This window comes from Carcharodon carcharias, chromosome 1 (assembly GCF_017639515.1).
Source record: "Carcharodon carcharias isolate sCarCar2 chromosome 1, sCarCar2.pri, whole genome shotgun sequence".
Classification (NCBI taxonomy): domain Eukaryota; kingdom Metazoa; phylum Chordata; class Chondrichthyes; order Lamniformes; family Lamnidae; genus Carcharodon; species Carcharodon carcharias.
This window is the reverse complement of record NC_054467.1, coordinates 16098088-16120793: the sequence shown is the minus strand read 5'-3', so window position 1 is coordinate 16120793 and position 22706 is coordinate 16098088.

Sequence of the window (22706 nt, the reverse complement as noted above, 5' to 3'; positions counted from 1 at the left end):
TTTTTACATTAAAAATCCTATTGGCTGCCTTGAACCTAACTGGCCCAATTCTTACCAATTCTTAATAACTTACTAACTTTTACTAATTCCCTCCCCCTCGCCGCTTCCTGGGATGTACCACTCACTGCCTCCTCTGACCCCCTTGCTCTTTGTTTCCTGCCACCTACTCTGTTCCTACCCTCCCACTCACAGCCCATCTCCCCAGCCCTCACTCATAGCGAGGACTGAAGCAAAGTGTGGCAAGTGAGGCCATGAGCCAGAAGCAGCGAGGGTTCAAGTGAGGGAAACAGCAAATGAGAGGGAGCAGGAGGGTCGGGGAGAGACAGCAAGTGGGAGGTAGGTGGCGAGTGGGAAGGTCGGAGCAGGGAAGCAGTGAGCAGGATGGTCGGGGAGACAGTGAAGCCCTGGCTTGTTTTCTTGAGAAGGCTGAGCGTGCACAGTAACCGCACTAAAATGAAAATGGAGGCAGCGCTATCCTGGGAACGTCCCTAATTTACAAACTGAGCTAAAACGGAAACACGCTATTAGAACACACTTTAAACAGTATACCCATCAATCTGCTTCTCCAGGCTGCCCCACCAAATTCATCGCCTGAGTTCTTTGCAGTAGAACTCCTGTGCCTCCTCACCCTCCAGCAAACTGGCACCTGGGCATCCTAGCAACAGGCCACTCATAGCCGGTGTGTCACCATGTGCAGATCCTGACTCTAAACTCTCCTTTAAAATATGCGCAGTGTTAGTATCTGAGCTGGCTCCTGCAAGTGTGAAAGCAAACGTGTGACGGTATTTCTTCTTGCCCCTCTTCCACCTCTTGCTCTTCCACCACCGCCTGGCCAGGGGTCAGTTCTCAGGTGTCCAAAAGGGGAAAGGGACAAGGGTAGGATTGGGGTGAGGGGGGGAGTAAAAGGAAGAGTTGCATGCTGGCACAATCTACCGTAAATCAGGGGAGGTTGTGGGATCTGTGGGGAGTACAGTGTGGGATCCGGTGGATAACGGTGTGGGATCCGGGGAGTACGGTTTGGGATCCGGGGGTGTACGGTGTGGGATCCGGGGGAGTACGGTGTGGGATCCGGGGGTGTACGGTGTGGGATCCGGGGGAGTACGGTGTGGGATCCGGGGATAACGGTGTGGGATCCAAGGGAGTACGGTGTGGGATCCGGGGGAGTACGGTGTGGGATCTGGGGGAGTGCGGTGTGGGATCTGTGGGGAGTACAGTGTGGGATCCAGGGGATAACGATGTGGGATCCGGAGGAGTACGGTGTGGGATCCGGGGGATAACGATGTGGGATCCGGGGGAGTACGGTGTGGGATCCCGGGGATAATGATGTGGGATCCGGGGGAGTACGGTGTGGGATCCGGGGATAACGGTGTGGGATCCGGGGGAGTACGGTGTGGGATCCGGGGGAGTATGGTGTGGGATCCAGGGGAGTACGGTGTGGGATCTGGGGGATAACGGTGTGGGATCCAGGGGAGTACGGTGTGGGATCCGGGGGTTAACGGTGTGGGATCCGGGCGTTAACGGTGTGGGATCCGGGGGAGTATGGTGTGGGATCCGGGGGAGTACGGTGTGGGATCTGGGGGAGTGCGGTGTGGGATCTGTGGGGAGTACGGTGTGGGATCCGGGGGATAACGATGTGGGATCCGGGGGAGTACGGTGTGGGATCCGGGGGATAACGATGTGGGATCCGGGGGAGTACGGTGTGGGATCCGGGGGATAATGATGTGGGATCCGGGGGAGTACGGTGTGGGATCCGGGGATAACGGTGTGGGATCCGGGGGAGTACGGTGTGGGATCCGGGGGAGTACGGTGTGGGATCCGGGGGAGTACGGTGTGGGATCTGGGGGATAACGGTGTGGGATCCAGGGGAGTACGGTGTGGGATCCGGGGGTTAACGGTGTGGGATCCGGGCGTTAACGGTGTGGGATCCGGGGGAGTATGGTGTGGGATCCGGGGGAGTACGGTGTGGGATCCGGGGATAACGGTGTGGGATCCGGGGGAGTACGGTGAGGTATCCGGGGGAGTACGGTATGGGAAGGGGGATTAGCTATGAGGAGAACGTCATCTTTGATGGCTTCAGCCCCATTACTGGTGACAGGCTCAATCTTGGTCACTCCGATAACGGTGACCATCATTTTCTCCATGGTGGTTAAGACATGCAGCCTTGCCTGCACCCCAGACAGGAGCCAGCTATCTGAAGAAGAGTCATATGGACTCGAAACGTTAACTCTGTTCCTCTCTCCGCAGATGCTGCCAGACCTGCTGAGTTTTTCCAGCATTTTCCATTTTTATTTCAGATCTCCGGCATCCGCAGTATTTTGCTTTCATCAGGAGCCTGCTCTCTGTTATGGTGTGCCGTTCTCGGGTCTAACCCAGGTCAGAATCAATGGCAGAATGACTTCATTCAGCTGTTCCAGCCATTCAGAGGTGCAGGCTAGCTTCAAGTAGTGCAGGCCAGTTTTAACTCATGCACCTCCCAAACCCACGACCTCTACCACCTAGAAGGACAAGGCAGCGAATACATGGGAACGCTACCACCTGCAAGCTCTCCTCAAAGCCACACACCATCCTGACTTGCAACATCACCATTGTTTCGCTGTTGCTGGGTCAAAATCCTGGAACTCCCTCCCTAAGCGCTGCGAGTGTACCTGCACCACATGGACTGCAGTGGTTCAAGAAGGCGGCTCACCACCACCTTCCAAAGGGCAATGAGGGATGGGCAATAAATGCTGGCCTAGCCAGTGAAGCCCACATCCCAAGAGAGAATTTTTAAAATTCATAAAAGCCTCTCTTGGTTTGCAGCCACTCAACAGCATGCACACTACAATCATTTAAATTATACGGGGCAGCAAGTTGTGCAGTGGTTGCATCAGGAGCAGCAGGCATGGATAAATTACTCATTGCAATCACCATGCCCATTTACAGGGATCATTGAATTTCGCAACCTCTGTTTGTCAAGAAACAAAAGGCAGGCCAGCACCGCTGTCATATTCAATCAATGCGCCAGTGACTCTTAAAATACAAAGAAACACTGCACAACTGAAGTCACAACAAAAGTAATCATAGCACAGTGCTCAAGTCACACATTGGAGGGACTCTCAAAACCATAGATTGGAGGGACAGCCAATATCAGGATGGAGGGATATGGCTTTGAACTCCAACTCCGCTGATTTGCTGATCTCAGACCTACTGACAGGAGGCAGTGAGTGAAGCCTAATGCAAACAGGCATGGAAGAATAAACTGGAATGCTTTGATATTAATATGAGACTGCGAGGGATAAGCTATTTAAGTTAGAAATGTGCATAGCAAGAAAGGGTGGATGTTATTGGTACTAGAAAAACACATCTGCAAAATGATGATGGACAAGAGATGAATTTAAAAGGCTGCTGAGTGTTTCACAAAGATAAATCCATTATGATTAAGCTGGGGAATAGCATCACTGATAGAGAACTATAATAGCTATCAAAAAGACACAAAAGAAGGCGACAGAGGCAAAATGCATAGAAATTTGCAATGATAAGGATAACAATTGGCATCTGTTATCAGTTATCAGCTCAAGGTGGAGAAATAAATAGTGTTGTTTGTGTAAGGAAGAGAGACTGTAAGAAATTGTAGTTGGCCAATCACAGGGGAGTTCAAAATTCCAGAGGCAAAATGCACAAGAACAATACAAATGAAGGGTGAAAGACAAATAATTTCGAAGCAGGGATCATTGGCTGCTTCTTTATGCAATGCTGGAAACAAGCAGAAGACTTAGTGCCTAGCAATCCATCGGAATCACCCCTTATAGTGCCAACAGCACTGAGAAATTCCAGCAAGTTCAGGCAACCAATTATCTATTAACAGAGGGATTCAAAATATCTTTTTTTTTAAGCAATGTAGGATTACTGCAAAATGTTGAGAATTACTTTAGGCGGAAATACTACAGGCAGAAATGAATGATGTGTTAATTCCAGATAAACCTGGTGTACCACAAGGCCACTACTCCGGACAAACCGATGATAACTCCCAGGACCTATCGCCTTTACCCAGGCTGCAGTACACTGACATGAGTGGGACCGATAGGTTAGGCACATGCTGCTAGAGATGTATCTCCTGTGCCCTTTAAAGTTGGAAACAAGATAAAGAAAAACTAAAAGATAGCTGCCAGAACTGATTAATTGAAAAACTAGTATAGTGGTTTACTATAGGGCTCCATCCAGATGTGGAGAATTTGGCCAGGCCACATCCGTATTTCCAATCTGGTGTTATTATGACCCAAAATAGCCTGAAGTTCTCCACTGTCAGTTTCTGCATGTTAGTAAGTTGTTGCAATATGTTAGGGGTGGACCTATCCTTTCTCCTGCTGTATCTTCTCTAGTTACCTTTGGGCCTGAATTTTATGCTCCCCCACCAGCGGGTTTTTAGGCTGTGGACGGGGGAGGAGGCGTGAAATTGCAGGGACGGGGCTCCCGCCACATTTCCACCTGCCCTGACCACGATTTTACCCTAGGGTGGGTAAGACCTCGGATGGGGGGCCCGCCCTTTCCCAACTGAGGACCTTAAGTGGCCAATTAATGGCCAGGTAAGGGCTGTTTGCAACCCAGCCTCACTGTTTAGGCTGGTGGGAACATTGAACCTCTGTGGGGATGGCCAGAAAGAATCAAAATTAGATCTCATCAGGAAAGTGGGGGTTGGGGCCCTCCATCAGAAGACCCCCTCTGAAAGTGAAAGGGGGTGCCCTCCCCTTAAAGCACAGTGACCTCCGGACCTCCCCCCCTACCCCATTGGCCTCTCCTCCGAGGTACCTATTACCTCCCCTCCTTGCGACCCCCCAGGCCTTCCCTACCCTCCCCGCCCTGGGACACCCTTACACTTACCTCCGGCTCCAGCACTTAGGCTCAGGTAGGTTGGTGTATTTCCTCTTCTGTCCACTGTGGCACTGTTGCTGCAGGGCCAGGAGAGCTGATTGGCTGGCAGCTCTCTACGGTGGGACTTGCTCACAAGTGGCGGGGGGTGGAGGGGTGGCGTGGAAGTCCCATCTGCAGCCAATCAATGCTCGTTGGAGCATAATTTGACTGTGAGGCAGTCGGAGTTGGCGAGGATGTGTACCCTGCCGACTCTTCAGATGAAGAATCCGAAAAATTCAGGCCTTAATGTAGAAGAATGCCTCAAATGGACATGACGCTAAGGGAGAAAGTATGGGGCTGATGAAAAGCTTCATGATATGTGTGGGTAGGGTATTAAAAGTAAGAGGGCAGAGCAATCTAGGGAGAAGATTTCAGAGCAGGGGGTCTAAGCTTCTGAGTGCACATCTGCAAATGGTGGGGTGAAGGTGGGGGCTTGGTGCTCTGTGCTCTATGGGCTGTTCCCAGGGACACACACCAAGACAAACATCAACTGCTGCTGGAGGATCATCAACTCGGTGAAAGATGCTCTTTGGTCTGCCTGAAACTTGTTGGTCTTCCAGCGCAAAGAATTGTCCCCGACCGAGTTTTGCAGACTGGCACATTCCAAAGTCCAGGACTACGTGCTGAGGGACATACTAAAGCTTGGGGCAGCTGTCGCAAAGGCGCAATGGGGAAAGGTCACTGTATAAGACCTTTCTGCCACAGTGCACCGAGGGACTGGGAACTGTTGAGAGCCCCCCAGGCTGTACAGCTGAAAATGAATGTATGCAGTGAATACTAATTGTATTATAATTGTATTGAAGCACCTCAGAGTGCAACATTATATTGATAACTCCAATACCATTGTCTGATTGTCTGCATTGACCAGATTGAAATGATTGTAATATTCATTGATTGTATTGATGCACCTCGTGATACATGTTGTAAAAGTTGAATCTGATTGGACTTATGTGATGGTGATTTTGAAATGATTTGGAATGTTCTTCCAGATATTTTATGAATAAAGTATATATTTCAAAAAAAACGTTGGGGGCTTGGGCAGGTATGCACAACAATGGTTGGACTTATATGACCCCTTTAACATATTGAAATCACCTAAGGCTCTTTATAAGAGCAAGACTTGGCATTGAGCCCCATAAGGAGACATTAAGGAGATGGCCAAAAGGTTCGTCAAAGAAACAGGTTTTAAGGAGTGTCTTATAAGAAGTAAGAGTGGTAGAGAGGTTTAGGAAACAAATTCCAGAGTTTAGGGCCTTGGGCAGCCAAAGGTATGGCCACCAATAGCTGAGCAATTAAAATCGGGGATGCTCGAGATTCCAGGATTAGATGAGGGCAGAGATCTAACAGCATTGTACAACTGGGGGAGATCACAAAGATTATGAGGGGAGAGGCCATGGAGGGATTTCAAAACTAGGATGAAAATTTTAAAATTAAAGCATTGCTTGATTGGCAGCCAATGTAGGTCAGTGAGCACAGGGATGAGCAGGATTTGGTGAGACTAAGGACAGCGACAGCAGAGTTTTGGATAACCTCATGTGTACAGAGGGTAGAAATGCAATCGATCAGTCAGGAGAGCATTGTTATAGACAAGTCTAGAGGTAACAAAGGCATGGACCACAGTTTTCAGAAACCCGCCATGGTTACTGAGCCATTTCAAACCTCCGAATCTCAGGAAAAATTGGTAAAAATTAAGGCCACTTTGGTGTTGCTGGAGGATCGGATTTAGTAGCCAATCTTTTTTCTCCTCCCTTTTTCTTTCACTAAGCGGTTGCCACCTGTTATGGTGGTGACTCTGGACCTGGCTGTGGATTGTTTCGAACCACACACTTAAAAATGAACCATCTCCCAGTGCTGCCTGGTTACTGTGCCTTGTTTTGAAGCTTCTGTCAAGCCTTTTTGAACGTTTGCTCAACCTTCCTCAGGCATCGTTATGTTCTTTGACTCAGCTTTTTGATTGGGAATTTTCAACAAACTCCACATGCTTTGGTGGAGTCCTTCTTTAGCTGCACAGTTGATTTCTTCTCTGCCTCTCAGCCTCCATGTCTGTTATGGAGCTTTTCTGGTGATTTCCAACTGATTCATCTAAGTCTTCCATTTTGGCGTGTTCTTTTCAGGTCAGACTGCAGGTTTTTCAACTTTTACTTTCAGAGATTTCAGGGTCCTTCCACTGCTGCCACCATGTTGTATTTGTTGTGGTTGTCTAAGAGATTCAGAGGCATGGAGTCTGAACAGTAACTATTTATTGTGGAACATAACTATGCACAGATATACAAGACAATAGGCTTCTTCAGTCCTAGCCATGAGCTATCTTCATTCAGATTACTCCCAGACTACTACCAATCATATGACTCCCTTTACTTCATCATGTGAGCAGTACTGTTTCCCCAGTCCCTTTCATTGCTGAATGCCATAATACTAGGTGGCTGACTCTTAGTTTTTGACACACATACCAACAGTAATCAACAGGTGCTACCAAGATTGAAATCTGGAAGAAAATATTACTCATGAATAAAGGTTACAGAACTGTGTTCATTACTGTGTTCAGTGATTTAGCCACTGTGATGTACAGCGGTAGGCATTCCTCCACCTGCATGTCCACCTACAAGTCTCAAGTCGCTAGTTGAACAGAAAATTAAATGAGCCTACCTTCAGTTGCATATGATGTCCTTTGTACTACATTTCTCCTACTTAAGGGCAAGAGTTCAAACTTCATAAAGGGCTTAGATCCCTAACCTAGGCTAACACTCCAGTGCAGTACTGAAGGAGTATGACATTGTCAGAGGTGCTACCTTCGGTTGAAGCATTAAAATGAAGCCCCGTTCAGGTGGATGTGTAAAAAAAAATCTTAAGTCACTACCTGAAGAAAGGAAGAGGAAGTTTCCTTCTGTCCAGGCCAATATTTATCCCCTAACCAATGCTAGCCCAAAAGCAGATTAGCTGGTTATTTATCTCATTGTTTTTTGTGGGACTTGGCTCTGTACAAATTTTGTGTTTGCCTACAAAACAATGACTGTATATATGACTAATTGTGTGATAACTTGTCTAACAGGTGTGACACTCATGGGAGGAATAGATGACTTTGCACCTGTGGTTCCCAAAGTTCTCTACGACTGTGGACTTCCTCATGTCATGTCTTGTTCTGTTGTATGCCAACTGATAGAGGCTGATTGTTATGATTAGAAAATAACTCAACTATCGTTACATCATACTGGAGTAGTACAAGGTGAACTAGATAGACCTTAGCCTTTTTTCATCTCAGAATTCCTATGTCAAATTGACTGTGAAATGCTCGAAGGTGTCCTGAGGACACGAAAGGCTATATAAATGCGAGTGAGTTCTTTTCTTCTGTTTATTGACCCACAGTGACATTTTATGTTGTTATTGGGGGCATTGGTGACCCAGCAAAAAAAGGCTGCAGTCTGCCAATACAACAGCTATCATTAGCATCTCCCTCACGCTAGGCCATAAGTTTAACTTCCACTCCCTGCATTACAATTGCTTTCATTGCTATGAAGCTGAACGCATAAAACAGGAGTTTAAAATGAGCTTTTGAAAACACACATTAAAGCAACTACATGCACCCAGAGGATTTAAAACATCTATTGAATACATAGAGCAAAAAGAAATGGCAACTCACTCTATTTATTCCATGTACTATTCATTATTTACTGACCCAGGAGGTTGAATGGAACCTTTGGTTAAAGAAAGTGGCAAGAGGAAGCTCACGAAACCAAATGCTACCTCAGTAATTCCAAGTTTTTAAGGGTAAAAACTTTTTCCTGTTGCTTTGTTTTTCTTTAAATCAATGACTGACCCTCCTGTAAGGATCTGTATGGCCCATAGAGTTTGAAACATTTAAAAAGTACACTGGATAATGGGAGCATGGAGATTGAACCCCAACTCAGGCCAACTCCAGCATTCGGACAGCTGTTCAATTAAAATAGCAACTCACTCCAGCAGTTTGCTCTACTTAAGATTGTTCTGCCAGAAATCATTCAGCCCTCATTTGTGAGTACTCTGAAAATGAGTATAGCAAGCCCACAATATGTCACAGCCTGAGGAGAAGCTGGTTTTGTAAGAGCTCCATGAAAAAAAACAAAAGCAGCCAACTTTTCAACTCAGCTACTTTTGCATTACTGATCTGATTGGGGTTAGGCTCATAGGTTCAATTGTTGTTGGATTCTTCCTTCACTGTACTTTCTCGGGATTCTTCTTTTGTAGCTTGTCACTTGCAACACCCATCAAGTGCCACCGAAAACAGATTCAATACAGAAGGTTAGGAACATAGGGCTGGATTTTACAGTTTCCAGTGGGGCGGGGGAGGTGGAATGGGAGGTGTGGGGTCCGCTCGCTCCCACTGTCTCAGCATGGCGAATCAAGTGTCAGACAGCCAATTAGTGGCCATCCATCAGGAAGACAGCCAATTAGCATTGTGAAGTGGGCTCTGTGCCCAATTGTGCATCCAGGCCAAGGCATCAGGCGGGAGAGTGGTTATGCCATAAACCGGAAGTCAGCGACAGCCATCAATTTAAAGACCCCCCCTGCCCTCACTCACTCCTTATTTGTTATGGCAGCCTAAAAGCAGTAAATAAATGAAATCCAATAACATGCAAATGCTGACACCTTCACCCCCTACATTCAGCCATGGTCCTGTTTGCAGGCCTTCTCATCTGCCCTTGTGCCTCCTCCTGCTATCTGGCAGTATGAGGGAGATGGTGGCATAGTGGTAATGTCATTGAGTTAGTAATCCAGAGGCCCAGCTAACGTTCTGGGGAAAAGGGGTCAAATCCCACCATGGCAGATGGAATTTAAATTCAATTAATAATCTGGAATTGAAAGCTAGTCTTGGTAATAGTGGCCATGAAATCATCATCAAATGTAGTAAAAACCCACTAATGCCCTTTAGGGAAGGAAATCTGCTATCCTTACCCAGCCTGACCTACATGTGACTCCAGATGATCAGCAATGTGGTTGACTCTTAACTACCCTCTGAAATCATGGTAGCAAGCCACTCAGCTCAAGGGTAATTAGGGATGGGCAACAAATGCTGGCCTTGCCAATGATGCCTACATCCCAAGAAAGAATTTTTAAAAAATTACTCCCAGTGAGATGCAAACATTACAGCATAGTTATAATGGGGGATTTTAATTACATAAATATAGACTGGGATAGTGGTACTATAAAGGGCAGAGAGAGGCAAGAGTTCCTACAATGTGTTCAGGAGAACTTTCTACAGCAGTTTGTGTCCAGTCCAACCAGAAAGGAGACACTGCTAGACCTGGTTCTTGGAAATGAGATAGGCCAAGTAGGTCAAGTGTCAGTGCAGGAACATTTAGGAGTGATCATTGTATCATAAGGTTTAGAGTGACAGTAGAGAAGGACAATGTGCAATCCAGAGTAAGAATAATTAACTGGGGGAGAACTGACTTCAATGGGGCAAGAATGGAGCTGGGCTGGATAGACTGGAATCAAAGGTTGGGGGAGAAGCTGTAGTTGAACAATGGGCTACCTTCAAAGAAGAAATGGTTTGGGCACAGTCAAGGTATATTCCCTGAAAAAGGAAAGATAAGGCAAACAAATCCAGAGCTCCCTGGATGAAAATGGGGATATAAATTAAAATAAAGAAAAAAAAAGTGTGGTAATGACAGATGTCAGGTAGAACTCTGAAGGTTCAGAGAAGAGATGAGGAAGCAAAGAGGGATTATGAGAAAAGACTGGCATCCAACATAAAGAGGAATCCCAAAGTCTTCTATGGGCACATAAATAGTAAAAAACTGGCAGAAGGAGGAGTAGGGCCGATTAGGGACCAAAAAGGGGATTGACACATGGAGTCAGGGGACGTGACTGAGGTGTTAAATTAATACTTTGCATCTGACTTTACCAAGGATGTGTGTGAAAGAGCACACAGGTCTCCCTGAGGCAAAGATTTGAACCTTGAAATAAACCTGAGAAAAAAATTTCGCTGCCGTGTCCCTTCATGTGTCACTGTCTGGGGCATGTCCATAACTTTTATTTAGAAACATTCCGAGGTTTTTAAATCACTTATGAAACCTAATCCCACCCGTGGACGAGGTTTCATGCATTTTCAGAAACCCGCCAGAGCTCCAGGCCTGCCCGACAATCTTAAGGTTGGATGGGCAGGTCCATTAATGATTTCAATTAGTTTTTCAATGGCCTTAATAGGCTGTTGACAGGTCAACGGGCACGCATCTGAGTCAGCTGCTTGCCCGCCATCACCCTGTGTCATTTTATGCGTCGGCAAGCGGGCCCCACCCCCACTCGCCGAACAGAGGATTCTGCCCAATGTTTCAGTCAGTAAGAATTTCAAAAGAGATTTCAGGGTCCTTTGTCCTATCAGCCTGGTAGTCTCCATTGGCCTAGCTCAAGAAATGTAAATGGCCTTTGTATAATTCCCTTGGAAGTTCATCTTCTGTAGCTCATCACTTAGCACCTCTTCCGAGATAACGAGATGGCAGCTGCTCTGAACACCAAAAAGTCCCTTTTCTTTGAGTCACAGCCAGCTATGGCTTCAGTCTTTTTAAAGTCTTTGTCCAGTTTTTAAAAGGTAATAAATTAGCAATGATGATATATATATATATTCTTTAAAAACATAGAGTGAGGTCTTGTCTCCCTGACAAACACATATTAGTTACAAAAACATATGAAGTGGTGAGGAAGAAAGGATATCTGAGTTGTCGAGGCAGTTGGAGACAGAAGGTCATGTGAAGGGACCTTCAGGAATATGTCCAGAATTGGCGACCCTGATCAAGTGTCAGAAAACCATGAACTCAAATGCTTTATGGGGTTTGACCCTGTAATCTATGCTGCCACTTCAGTGTATGATCATGCTGCCATCTTTTGGATGCGATGTTAGACTGAGGCCCCGTCTGACTGTTCAAGTAGGCGCAAAAGGCAACACAATTTCAGGAAGAGTAGTGTATTCTCCCAGTGTCTGGCAAACATTTACCCCTTAAACTGAGACAAATGATTTGGTCATTCATTTCATTCCTGTTCTGGCAATTGCTGTGTGTAAATTGGCTGCCATGTTGCCAAGTTCAATAGTTATTCATTGACTTTGAAGCTTTTGAGACATTCTTAGGATGTGTGACATGGAATGAAAGAACAAAAGAGAAATTTTAAGAAAACAAAATAAATGTTGCACTTGGCTAGCAGCTTTCGTGGAATCTTTTTTGTGCATCCAGTAGAGCAAGAGGCCTCGATTTAACATCTCATCTGAAAGACGTTGCCTCTGGCAGTGCAGCATTCCATTGTTCCTTCAATAAAGTGCCAACCTAGATCTGTAATCAGGTTTCAGGAGTGACCTTCTGACTCAGTGATGAGGGCGCTACCATTGACTCATGTTTGATAGATGGATCTACCTAAGGAACCAATCTTTGAGTTAAAATATGAATGAAAGTGTTTTATATCTTTGCAAAAATACTTGGATCTATACTGAAGACTTCAGAAGTTACTAATGCTCCTTGAACCTATTGTAGAATAGAGCAGAAGGCAAGATAAAAGGATGGGACATCAGGAAAGGAGAAAGTCGTTTGTGCAGAAACAGTAAAGATTTGTTGCGTTGGTATAAAAAAGGGGAATTAATTACTGGGTTAATGCAGTCCTGATCTAGGAGCATAGGAACAGGAGTAGGTCGTTTAGCCTTTTGAGCCTGCTCTACCACTCAATAAGATTATGGCTAATCTGGTTGTAATCTCAACTCCACTTTCTGTCTGCGCACCCTACCACCATCACCACCACCCAACCCCCCCACCACCCTCCCAATAACCCTCAACTCTCTTGCCGAACAAAAATCTGTCTAATTCTGCTGTGAATAAATTCAATAACCCAGCCTTCGCTACTTTCTGGGGAACTCTCCGAAATGCATCAACTAATTCAATAATATGTAATACTTTACTGAGAGGCCTGTATAAAGGAAACTATTTTAGTGAACAGCTCAGCAAAGTCTGCAGAAGCCTGATAATCAGAACTGACAGCCTATTATACTCTCCCAGCTGTGTGTACTCTCATTACACTAAACAGGCCAAATATCTACAGTAAGATGGGAATAAATATTCCAGCAGCATCATTTAGCAACAATTGCACGTTACATTTTTTTCCCAAGAGGTTGGCAAAGATTCATGTATTAACTCCTTGTTCACCCACTATTTTTGGATGTGCAAATTCTGTAGTTTGAGTTATGTTATAATATAAAAACCGCAGTTTAAGTAACGATCTGAGATAGCAAAATTCAGACGGGTGCTTTCATCCCCTTTAAGGACTGTTATGTATTGCACTGTATTTACCATTCCTATCTCCCTATTATATTGATGTTACAATAGTCATCACTGAATTGTCTCTCTTTTCTCCTAAGCTACAAATAAACTACCCTCCATCCACTTCCATATCCCAACATCCCCACTATTTTGAAATTAAGACTCCTCATCCAATCTCTAGTGCTAACTGATTCAATGGGACCCCAATCCTCCCTAAATTTTTATTTGCTCCAGCCATATTCAGACTTTCATCATTCAAGCTCACTGCTGCTTCCTGGTTAATACACTTTTCCTTCTGCCTCACACATTTCACACAGTCACTGCTCTGCACTGCAGATCTGGTCAAAGGAGCAAGTGTCTGCCAGCCCCCGACCACCCTTGGGGTTTTCTGTTGGAAGGATAGAAGTATTTAAACAACAAATCAACTTTTTATGGAGCCTTTCAAACAGAAAAAAAAATCCAAGATGTGTCACAGAGGGATAAAGAAAGGGACACAGGGCCAAAGAAATTTTAGAAGACATGACCAATGACTTGTAAAATAAATGGGTTTTGGAAAGAAAGAACTTGTATTTACGTGGTGTCTTTCACAACCTCAGGATGTCTCAAAGTGCTTTACAGCCAATTAAGTACTTTTGAAGTGTAGTCACTGTAATGTAGGGATGTGCAACAGACAGTCTGCGCACAGCAAGGTTTCACAAACAGCAATGAGCTATTGATCCGATAATCCTATTTAGTGTTGACTGATAAATAACTATTGGCCAGGATGCCAACCAACCAGCCCTGCTCTCTGAGCAGTGCTACGGATTTTATTACATCCACCGGAAAGGACGGACGTGCCTCATTTTGACATCTCATTTGAAAGACGGAACCTTCGACACTGCTGCTCACCCTCAGTATCGACATCGAGGAATGGATGAGCAGAAATGTTCTCCAACCAAATATTGGGAAGATGTTCTGTCCTCACCCCAATCTCCACTCCCCAGCCCCTGACTCCATCCCTTTGCTGGGCCGGAATTTTACAGCCCCACGGCAGTGGGGATGGGGCCATAAAATGTGGCGAGCAGATCTAAACTCCATTGACTTTGGCAGGAGTGTAAAATCCCGCTGGCGTAAAATTAGGCCCCTGGAAACTACCGGAGGCTGAACCTTTCATAACCTTAGTGTCATACTTGACCTTGAGGTGAACTTCTGATCACATGCTCATGTCGTCTCTATTTTTACCTCCTTAATATCACCTGATTCTGCCCCAGCTTCAGTTCATCTGCTGCTGAAACTGCGTTACCTTTAAATTAGGTTATTGCGACCTACTATTCCAATAATGGACTCCCATCTTACAATCTTCATAAACTTAAGCTCACCCAAAACTCAGTTGCCAACGTTTTAATTTGCACCAAGACCCATTCACCCTTCACCCCTGTGTTTACTGACCTAAGTTGGCTCCCGGTTAAGCAACTCCTCGATTTTGAAAGCAGCAAGCGCTAGATATACTGAGTTGGTCTGACAGCATCTGTGGAGAGAGAAACAGAGTTAACACTTCCAGTTGAATATGACTTCTTCAGAACTGAAGGAAGGCAGAAACGTGGTGGGGTTTTATGCCATTGAAAGGAGGGAGGGGAGGAAGAACTAAAGGGAAGGTCTGAGATAGGGCAGACAGCAAAAGAGATTAAATGACAAAGATGTCAAGGAACAAAAAGCAAAGGAAATGTATGTTTCTACTTTCCTACAGTTCTGAAGAGCAGTCATATTCCACTGAAAATGTTAACTGTGTTTCTCTTTCCGCAGATGCTTCCAGACCTGCTAAGTATTTCCAGCATTCTGTCTTCAGATTTCCAGCATCTGTAGTGTTTTGCTTTTATCGTTGATTTTGAAACTCTCATCTTTGTTTTCTACTCCTTCCATTGCCTCATCCCTCCCTATCTCTGTTACTTCCTCTAACCCCACAACCCTCCAAAATATCTGTGCACCTCCAATTCTGGTCTCTTAAGTATCCCAAATTGTAATCGCTCCACCTCTGGTGGCCAAACATTCAGGTACCTATGGCCTAAGCTCTGAATGCTGCTTAGAACCCATTTTTTTGCCTAAGGTTTTAGTTATCTGCCCTACTATCTCTTTATGTAGTTCAGTGTCAAACCTTGTTTGATAGCACTCCTGTGAATCACCTATGGATGCTTTACTACAGTGAGGGTGCTATATAAATGCAAGTAGTTGTTGCTCAGCTTAGATTAGGTACTCAAATCCCTCAAGTGGGACTGGAAGTTTTAAGGGGGATTTTAAAGGAAGAGGAGGCGGTGGGGAGGCAGAGAGAGGAGTTTATAAAGGGTTTTCCAGTGTTGGATCATGGCAATGAAGGCAGACTACCAATGGTGGGGACAAAGGGTAATGGGGGTGCTGGGATGCAGAAAAGGGTAGAAACGAAGGAATAAAGATTTGGTCTGTAGAGCATATACAGCTGGAGAGGGATGACGCCTTGAAGAGATATAAACACAGGGATGAGAAGAATAAACTTGAGGCTTTGGGAACTAATGTAGACTGTGAGGGTAGAGATGATGATTAGGATACGGGGAGCAGAAAGTTTAGGATGAGCTGAAGATTCAGTGGGTTTCAGTTGCAGATGGGCTTAGGCAGGCATGGGTGAAGCTAAGCACTAAGGATTAAGCTGACTTGGCATGGTACAGCCAGTGAAGTCCTTCAGCGCTAAGTTGCTGTTTGCATCAGATTCAACACGGCCAAGTCATTGCAATCAGGGATTAAAAAGTTGAATGAGCAAATTATTTGCCGCTTATTTTGGCCACATTCTGACCTGTAGAATCAGCCAATCTCAAAGCGATTGGGAGTGTGGGGGAAGTCCTTACTCCAAAAGATGGGTGAAGTGATTGGAGGTGGAAGTATACAGTCCTTATGATGGAGATGCCAAGGGATCAGAAACTCAGTGTCAAAATGCACACCTAGGGCAGAGTTTTTCAGTCAGCGTGATGGGAAGGGCCCAACACGCCAATGCCCCATGGCGTCGAGCGTGCGTCCCGATGTCATTGCGCTGAGTAGCGATGTTTCGGTCGGCGGGCGTGTGCTGGAGTGGGCTGCATGCCGCCAATATGTAAACAACCTATTAAGGCCGTTAAGGATTTAATTAAGGTTATTATAAACACTGCCCGTCCAACCTTAAGGTTGGCGGGCAGGCGAAAAGGCCAAGCAGCCTTTGCCTTTTTTAGGAAACCTCGTCCACGAGTAGCATGAGGTTTCTGAAAGCTTTTATTAAATAAATTTAAAAATTTTCCATGCCTCAGGGAGATTGAAGCACTCTTTTGCACACATGCGTGAAAGAGCACTGGCCCCGACCTTCCCTCCTCCCCCTGCTCGCACAGGCAGCGCTGAGCACTACAGCTATGTATTACACTGGGCGGGCCTTAATTGACCCGCTTGCTTAAAATGGCAGCACGGAGACAATTGCGGGCAGTGGTGTGCTCCGCACCCGCCAAGCCCACCCACCATATGAAAAATCCTACCCCTAGTTTTTTGTACAGTCTGACTCAGCATGGGGCGGTGGTCAGAAGGTGGGGAAAGGGTAGGTACGAGGTGGGGGGGTGAAGTTTGGGCCTCACTGAGCTTCGATAAATTACTTGTGATAAAACATTCCACATTCTCACACTTTCCAAACTCATTGGGGATGAAAATGGGGCGGGTTCGATAGTGGCCAAGTGCTCCTGTCCACTGGATCGCTGCTCCCGTGGTTATTGCCAAGGTGCTCTGAGGGGAAAATCTAGGTGAAGAAAGGGCATCTTAATGCTACTGGTCAGGAAACTGGAAGCCATCAACAGGGGGCTCGTCGCTATGGGCAAGGACTTCTGCAGGATCTCTGTCCCACAGTTGGCAGAAGATTCCTGGAGGTACGTCATAGATCGGGAGAACCCAGGTGGTAATTTCGGGCCTATGTGCAATGGCGACATGAAGAAAAGCTTTTTTAACATAGCAAGTGATTATGGTCTTTAATGAGCTGCCTGAGAGTGTGGTGGAGGCACACTCAGTCATGGCTTTCAAAAGAGAATTGGATCATTATTTGAAGAGTAAAGATTTGCAGGGCTGTGGGGAAAAGGCAGAGGAGTGGCAGGCCGAGGGTTGGAGCCAGATTGGAGTCACAATGTGAGGGAGAGAGCAACAAGGGGTGAAGTCCAGGACTTGTGAGTTACATTGTGGGAGGGGCCAAGGCCATGATAGGGCACTCAAAGCCTCTGCCAGTGGCTAGAGAAGCAGGAAGGGGAGATGGAGCAGTCACACAGCTGCTGGAGACCTAGTGCCTGGGCAGCAGCCCCTGTGTCCAAGAAGCCATGAAGAGAGGAAGGATCCCCTCATGTCTGGGAGATAATGTAATCTGGTTCACGTGGTCACATGAAATTAGCAATAGGAGCTCCACCGACTGAACTCTGCTACCCGGCTGATTAGAGGTAAGCTCTCAACAGCTCCCTGATGGATCTGGAGTGCCGGACATGAATATAAATTGTAAAATAGTTTGTTCCTCCAAGTTAAGATTTTCAATTAATGTTTATAAAGATTTGGTACCAGTGGAATAAAGCATCCCTGTTTTATAACCTTTGTGCAGTCTATGCACTTGAATCCCCCATATATATATATATATATATACATACACACACATATGTATGCAAATGAATAATTAAATCAGTAATACATTTTTAAAACTGATTGTTTGAATTTCAAAATTTAACTTTGCTTTACGAAGGAATTCCCATTTTCACACAATAACCTTTCTGATGGATGTCACTACTGAATCACCCTCAGCACAAAAGCATCATTGTACTGGTTGACTTTAAATTTATGGATACGACCTAACCAATCGTTTGCTGGAAAGGGAATTCTGCAGCTCTGACTCTAATCAATGTGCAATTGGCTAACTTTGCAATCAGATCACTCAACAACCTCTGTGGAAAACCAAGGCTGACTTTCATTTCAGCGGTGTCTTTCAAAGATCGCAGTTCAGTGCAATTTGCAGTAAGCACGTAAAACTGAATTACCCGTGGAACTAAGGTGTCCAAAATGCATTGAAAGCAAGAAAACCCCCTGGAGAAGGTATGGTGAAAACTAGGGATTTTCCAAACAGCAACAACGTTCATAAGATAAAGCTCACTTCTTGGTGACTAGTGGAAAGGATTCGCATCTGCCAGTGACTCTTAACAAATCAAGAAAGGGATATGGGTTGCTAGCCAAGCAGAGTTTCAATGCTATTAAGCAATGGGGGAGGGCAGGAGAAAGATAGACACAAACAAATCTGCAAGCGTTTAAGTGGTGGGCTGCAAGCTAGGGGATCAGTGATATTTCTAAAAGAGAAAAGACCTACATTTATATAGCATCTTTCACAACCTCAGGAGGTCCCAGAACAATTTAAAGCCAATTAAATACTTCCAAAGTGGTGGTTACTGTTGTTAACAAAGGATATGTGGTAGCCAATTTGTGCACAGCAAGCTTCCACAAGTAGCAATATGATAATGACTAGAGAATCTACTTTTTGTGTTGTTTAAGGGCTAAATATTGACGAGGACACCAAGGAGAAGTTCACTGCTCATCTTCAAAATAGTACAATGGAATCTTTGTATCTAATGTAGAAAGCAGAAGAGGCTGCGTTGGGATACACTATCTGACAGGCAGCAACCCCCTCAAAACTGCACCAGGGGTTAGTTTAGATTTTTCCTACCCATGTCTCTGGTGTGGAGCTTGAACCCACAACCATTTAACTTGGAGATAAGCATGCTACCACTGAGCCACATCCTTCTAGCTTTGCCCTATAAGTTTATAGCATCATTCAAACCCTTTAATAAGATTACATAACATTGTGAATCATAACCATTTTTCCCAATAGAACCATTTTGACCTTACTATATTTCCTCCCAGTTACATTTTTAAGACCAAAATTAAACTGACCGTCGACAAGGATTAGTAATACAAATTGTGCATCTGGGTACACGTACCTTTACTCAGTCTGTTACTCCCCACACGATATTTTTAATGCAGGAGGTAGCATTGATGATAGAACATATTGTAACATGGCCTTCATGGAATAAATAGCGATTTTCCTCCTATACTTTGTGATTTCACATGGGCCTTATTTTGGATTTCCTGCCCCGAGTTGTATGTCCATCATGTATATTCTGTTGCCTGTCCATCGTGTATATTGTGTTGTCTGTCTAATGCAGTGTTTTATTACTGAAATATATAGCTTTTAGAAAATATTTTAACATGAGGGAAGTCAGCTCTGGGAGCAGAACAATGTCCCACTTTAGTTGCACCAATCAAACATTCCCAGATCATTCGCAGTGGTCAAGGAAGAGTACATCCCTCTCCGCTCGGCTTTCTGCCAATAACATGGCTTAAACCGAACCTCAGAAGCACAGTCCCTACAAAGGCAATGCACCCTTTCCATCTGCTACATTTTCCACCCTATGGAATCTCCTGGGCCTGAATTTCACGTTTGGTGTACGCACCTAGTCGGCGGGAGCGGAAGCTGATGTGAAATCTGGCCACAACCACGTTGTGAACACAATTTCATGCTGGATAGCCACAGCGTGAAACGTGGGAGGGCAAGCCAGGTGAGCACTCAGTCCCCTGTTTCTCGGGGGAGTATCTCGCGGTCCTTGTGAAGGAGGTCAGTGTCAGGCAGGACACTCTCGTACCCAGGGATGGCAAGAGGAGGCTACTGCACCTGACTAAAAGCCTGGGAGGAGGTGACAGCCGAGGTCAGTGACCACCACATGGGTACAGTGCCACAAAAAGTTCAACGGTCTGCTGCGCTCAGCAAGGGTGAGTACTGAGTTGGCATGGATCAGTGTGGAGAAGTGTTAAGGGCTAGCCATCCCCCTGTGGAGCTTGGGGGTCAGAGTGTCAACTGTCACTGACGCCGGCGCCGGCCAAGGGGGTGAGCCTTGGCTGTTTGGACTGAGTACCTTGCGGGTCGAGGGCCACAACTCAGATGTGCCCTGCGAGGTGTTCCTAAGGTGGGGTCAGCCAGGCTGCCATGACGCTGAAGGTAGAGAGTGGACTAATCAATGCTCCTCTGTCATTTCTGGAGAAAAGAAGCCATAACACCAAGCTCAGAACTAAGGCATGTGGAGGCCCCCCAAACTTCCTCATTTTGAAGAGGTATGAGATGGATGCCTTGGAGCTGGAGTGTCACCACCCACCTCAATCAGCTGGTCGTAGAGAGGCAGGGATCTCCATTGAAGGTAAGAGTGCGGTGCACAGAGGTGAGTGTGTCAGATTGTGCAAACATTCTTGCAGGTTCACCATTAATGGGAGTCTCAAACCTGGAGTCCCCACTGATCATTGAAAGATGATGGCACCATGATGCAGATCTCCATTGTCTCACAAGGACACCTGGCATGCACAGTGACAGTGTGATGATTTAAACTAATGGCGTGTCATTGTTATCCCCTAGAATTGCTAGCTTGTCCACAAAGGCAGGACCCCGAAAAGCCACCCTTGATACCAGAGGACCACTGGGCTTTAGATGCACCCAAGTCACACCCCCTCACTGCACCAAGCACCAGTGCAGATACCAGCACCTTGGTGGGCATTAGATCATCAGCTGGAATATTGGTGCATAGTGGTGTGCACTTTGACACTGAGTTTCTGATCCCTTGGCTTCTCCATCATAAGGACTGTATACTTCCATCTCCAATCACTTCACCCATCTTTTGGAGTAAGGACTTCCCCCACACTCCCCAATCACTTCAAGGTCGGCTGATTCTGCAGATCAGAATGTGGCCAAAATGAGTGGCAAATAATTTGCTCATTCAACGTTTTAATCCCTGATTGCAATGACTTGGCCGTGTTGAATCTGATGCAAACAGCAACTTAGCGCTGAAGGACTTCACTGGCTGTACCATGCCAAGTCAGCATAATCCTTAGTTTTTAGCTTCACCCATGCCTGCCTAAGCCCATCTGCAACTGAAACCCACTGAATCTTCAGCTCATCCTAAACTTTCTGTTTCCCGTATCCTAATCATCATCTCTACCCTCACAGTCTACATTAGTTCCCAAAGCCTCAAGTTTATTCTTCTCATCCCTGTGTTTATATCTCTTCATCTCACTGTCACCGTGTGTGCCAAGCACCCTGGTGAGACAATGGAGATCTGTATAACCTAAGTTTAAGACAACGTAAGTACAAGAGGGATTGTTTACAGGTGACCTTCTGTTCTGCCATATTTTGTTAATAGGGGCAGAATTTTTCTGTCGGCGACTTGGGGGTGGGGCCCGCTCGCTGATGTGAAAATGACGCCGGATGATGTCAGGGGAAACCCCCAAGATCATCTCACCCCGTTTAAATATTCAGGAAGGTGGGGGGTGGGATACAGCGAAATCAACCGTCCGCCCGCCGACCTGTCAATGGCCAATTGAGGCCATTGACAGGGTAGTTAAACCTGTAGTTAAAGGCCTTGTACATCCAACCTTAAGGTTGGCGGGCAGGCCAGGGGCCCCAGCGGGAAGCAGAAAAAACATGAAACCTCGTCCACCGGCGGGATGAGGTTTCACATCTGTCTTTTAAAAGTTTAATAAAAGTTTCTGTGTTTTTTATTAACATGTCCCATCTCGTGTGACATTGTCACGTGAGGGGGACACGTTAATAATTTTTTTATTTTTCAATTTTTGAAGTTTACAAATTGTTCACCAATCTCCCTGAGACAGCACTTAGCCTCAGGGAGATGTGCGCATGCGTGAAAGAGCGCACTCTGACAGTTGGGGAATCCCTCCCCCACCCCTCAACATTCCCCCCCCCCCCACCGCACAGGAAGCACATAGCGTTTCCCATCAAGCTGCCCGCTGGGCAGGCCTTAACTGGCCCACCTACTTAAAATGGCAGCAGGGCCCGTTTCGGCGGCGGCGATGGGCTGCCCACCCGCTGCCAAATCAGTGGGGCCCACCCTGCCCATCAAGGGCAAAATTCTGCCCCATGTTTATTGGTGTGGGCCATATATTAACACCATATATTATTATGTTCACTTGATGTGAGCACCAACATGATATAAATTTTGCTTCTGTCTTAATGGCCTGAATATACTTCACTTGTTTTGTAGGTGCAGGGCAGGCCAGTATCTCATGCTGGATGTGAGTGGCTAAACTTTATTGTACAGGCACTGAGTGGACTTTAGGTTCAAAGGAAAGGATCATTCCAGACATCTGGGATGGAGGCAGCAGCCCTGGCATGAGGTGGAAGCAGATCATTGGCAGCCTAGCTGAAGGAGCGCTGGATCAAGGTGTCCCTGCCTCCCTGAATAATCCAGAGGTCTGCCTCCATGTCTTCACCATGCTCCTCACCGGGCTCCCCTTCTGACTCACTGCTGGATTCATCCTCTGTGGCCTGTGGAGCTGCCTCAAGATGCTCTTCCTCCAATGGGTCCCCCCTTGTCAGTGCCAGATTGTGGAGAGCGCAGCATGCAACCACTATCAGTGACACCTAGTCTGGGGGGTATTGCAGTGCTCCCCTGATTGGTCCAGGAATCAGAAGTGCATCTTCAGAAGACCTATCATCCTCTTTATCACCAC